This window comes from Octodon degus, unplaced genomic scaffold (genome assembly GCF_000260255.1).
Source record: "Octodon degus isolate 3935 unplaced genomic scaffold, OctDeg1.0 scaffold00133, whole genome shotgun sequence".
NCBI classification, from domain to species: domain Eukaryota; kingdom Metazoa; phylum Chordata; class Mammalia; order Rodentia; family Octodontidae; genus Octodon; species Octodon degus.
Genome location: NW_004524709.1, coordinates 3,546,678 through 3,551,120, shown reverse-complemented (window position 1 = coordinate 3,551,120; position 4,443 = coordinate 3,546,678).

Below are 4,443 nucleotides of genomic sequence, written 5' to 3'. Positions count from 1 at the left end.
AAAATTGATATGCATTTAATGCAATTCCAATAAAAACAGCATTCTTCATAAAACTATAAAAATGATCCTAAAACTCATATGGAATCAGAAAGACCCAGAATAGCAACAATCCAGGACAACAAGAGCAAACCAGGAGGCAACACAACCCCATAGTTCAAGTTCTATTACAAAGATACAGTAATGATTTAAAAATATTAAAAATAGGTAATAAGAAAATAACTAGCAAAAGCTATATTATAAGCTCCCAAGGAAAAATAAACAATAATAAAAAAAAAATCTAAAGTCAAGTCCACATTGTAAAATAAGTTAAAGAGAAGTTAAGATCATGGAGGAAGTAAGGGCAAAATAAAACAGAACAAAAAGAACAATAGAAAAATAATGTAAACAGAGAATTTAAGGCATATGGAAAGATGATTTGAAGTTAGGTTCCATTGGAGTTGATTATCATTAGGAAGAAACCCAATGTTTTGGTAAGACTTCTATATTTATGACCAAGTTATAATGTATTCCCAGAAATAATTTTATTTTCGTTCATGTTTTAAAATTCAAATGGAGGTCTGGCCAGATAGCTCAGCGAACTAAAGCGCCTGCTTAGGTAGGGAGCAGCAGCCAGGGTTTTACCCCCAGCGTGCTATGCCGTCCAGGCCGGCTCCGACCCTGGGTTGCGCTGAGGCAACGCAACGATTGAGACTGGGCATGGTGGCGCACACCTGTAATTCTAGCGCTTGGGAGGCTGGAAACGGGAAAATCACTACAAGTCCGATCTATGTAGTGAAACCCTGTAAACCCTGTGCTAAATTCATAAATAAATAAATAAAATTCAAATGGATTAGAAAATATAACAAGAAGCTGGGTCTGCGTACAAAATGAATGGACTAAGCTATGCAAAACAGGACTACTTGTTAATGCACACATATACTTCTGGTATACCCTAATTTTAAGAGAAAAAGAGATAAATAGAAAAAATTAAAAAAGACAAAGAAACTCTTGTGAGTCTGTCATCTAACTATGAAATTAAGTTGGATATCATGTCATAAAAATGTCACCTTGTCCTGTGGACACAAGAAAAGCATTATCACATGTTATGTTTTTATCCCATACCAGAGGAAGCAGACTTACCATTGGTAGGAAAGGGAAATTACTAGGGGTCGTTAGGCAGCACAGGGCAACTTTCTCATGTTTGTCAAGAGTTGAAGAGGATTGATAAACCAAAACTGTAAGCTACAGTTACCTCAGCTATCAAAAATGGCTGTTCTCAGGCTTGAACTTGGTTCAGAACCATTTTCACTCTCTTATCTCTACATATTAAATATATAAGAAATGGAACATTACAAGAAATGTTCACACTCTCACTACTTGTCATAAAGAACATGAAGGTTGTCATGTAGAATGAAAGGGAAAACATTAGAGTACTGGGACAAGAAAGAGCATGAGGGAGGGTGGGAACATTCTTCCCACAATGTGGCCGTCCTGCACAATGAACAAGAGTGAGTGTCCAGGACAGGGATGTCTGGGGACCAGAGAGCTGCATACTCAGACTGGAAGTACAGTCAGGCCTTACTGGGACAGCATGGCTAGATCATAATGGTGTCTGGGAAAATTACTCACCTGTACCTGTTGACGCATCTGAATATTGGGTAAGAGGTTGATAATAGTAGCTATCATTAGCGTTCAGATATTTGGCCTCAATTTTGAACTGCTTACCAAAAGAAACAATGAGAAAAAATGCTAAATATAATTTCAAAGGAATATGTGGCTGGGCATGACAGGGCATATCTATAATCCCAGCTCTGAGAGGATAATGTAAACTATAGTACTCCAATAAAGAAGATAAAGAAGAAATCAGGAGGATTGTAACTTTGGAGCCAGTCAGGACATCTTAGTGTGGTATTGAGTGTCTATCTCAAACTAAAGACATAAACAGGAAGTAGGATGTAATTCTCTGTGAATGAAAGCCTTGTGTTCAATCTTCAGCATGGGGAGTGGTGTGGGAGTAAAATGAAATGTAAAGGGCTACCTATAGGGTAAGGAGGGAAAGACGTAGGAGCTAGGAAAAAGCCAAAGCTCTCAGTTTCTCTGTCCATATCTTATGGCTTTTAGTATGGAAACACAAGAAGATGTTAGCTGATTTCTAAAAATCAAACTGAAGGAGTCTAGAAGACAACTGTATACAGTACAGCAAATGTCATGGTCTCCCCATGACCTGGAATCTTTCCACTGGAAAACAGTTACATGATTTGCACAATAGATGCAGAAAAAGCACTTGAAAAGCTTCAACGCCCATTCATTCTTTAAAAACGGATGAAAGAAAGTAAGTGGAGAAGGACCTTATTTCAATCTGACAAATCCCATTTATGAAAAAAACCTACTACCAACATAGTATTAAACGAGGAAAAAAAAAAAACTTTTCCTCTAAAATCAAGAACAAGACAAGGATGTCTACTCTCACCACTCCTGTCAGTAGATTACTCAAAACTTCAGCCAAAACAATCAGGAAAGAGAAAAATAAGTGATATGCATAGCAAAGAAGTCCAACCGTTCTATTCACAGATGATACAACATACACATGGAAGGTCCAAAAATACTTAAAACCAATAAATCCAACAATTCAGCAGGTCACAAAAAATCTATAGTATTCCTGCCACCAACAATGAAAATGAACCCATGAAAAAATAAATTAGGACTTGAAAAAATTAAACATTTAGGAATTAGTCTAATCAAGGAAGTGAAAGACCTCTGTACTATAAACTATAGTCCTCTGAAAAAGATGATGAAGAAATCAGTAAATAGAAATGTGTATTCAGCTGTGGTTGGGTGGAACACTCTGTATATGTCCACTAAGTGCATTTGTTCCAAGCTCTGGTTCAGTTCTGTTACTTGTTTGCTAATTTTTTGTCTGCTTAACCTATCTTTTCAAGATAAGGGGGTATTAAGATCTCCTGTTAAGATTGTGGTATTGGATATTAGATTATCTGTATATACAAAATAGGATATATATATACAGCTACTTTGTCTTAATTCAATGAGAAGAAATATTTGTACTAATAGTGTTTGGACAGGACATCATGTCTGCATCTTGTACTATGAATAACTACTATGAAGACAACAATATGCAATGTATTAATTATTGTAACTGTCCTACTAACCTGTTTTGAAACTGTCCCATTGCTATTTGTTTCTTAATAAAATTAATTTTTAAAAAAGGAAATGGAAAGATATCCCTGCTCCCGGATAGGAAGAGCTGATATTGGCAAAGTGGCCACATTATCAAAATTGATATGCATTTAATGCAATTCCAATAAAAACATCATTCTTCATAAAACTATAAAAATGATCCTAAAACTCATATGGAATCAGAAAGACCCAGAATAGCAACAATCTAGGACAACAAGAGCAAACCAGGAGGCAACACAACCCCATAGTTCAAGCTCTATTATAAAGATACAGTAATGATTTAAAAAAAAAAAAGCAGCATGGTACTGACACAAGAAGACACACAGATCAATGGAGCAGAATAGAAGAGGAAGAACTAACCCCAGGCACATTGGGCTATCTGATCTTTGACCAAAGGACCAAAAACATATGCAGGAGAAAAGAAAGCCTCTTTGACAAATGTTTGTAAAATTGGTTATCCATACACAGAAGATTGCATCTAGAACTATATCTTTTGCCTGGTACTAAAATCAAGTGAAAATGAATCAAAGACATAGATACTGGAATAGAGACAATCAACAGGAAGATAAATTAGTAAAATTCTTGAAGACATAAACATCGGCAAGGATCTTTGAACAGAACACTAAAAATAACGCTAAGAATTAGCAAATGAGAGTATATCGTTACAAATGAACGACCATTTTGTATCTGTATACTCATAATAGTTAGGATAGATATAAAGCTCCATTCTCTTAATTCAATGAATAAAGAGGTTTGTTCTAATAGTCTTTGAGGCAGGATATCAGGTATGCATCTTGTACAATGGATAACCACTAAGACAACAATATGCAACGTATTAATTATTGAAAATGTGCCAGTAATTGGTTGTGAAACTGTCTTACTGCGATTTGGTTCTCAATAAAAATATTAAAAAGAGAGTATATCAAGTTAAAAATCTTCAATGCAGCAAAGAAAATTACCTGAAGAGTAAAGAGACAAGCTACAGATGAGAAAAAATATCTTGCTAGCTATTTCTGAGAGGACAAATATCTCAAATATATAAAGAATTCTAAAAACAAGTTCCCTCAAAGTAAAAGATAAGAAAACAATTGAAACAAATAAATCAAAAAATAAGCAACTGAAATAAACACATCTCAAAAAAAGATGCAAAGACCAATAAGCACATGAAAAAAAATACTCAGCATCTTTGGCCATAAGACACACACAAATCCAAACACTGAGATTCTATCTTATTCCAGAAAGAATGGTTATCATCAAGAACTCAAGGCC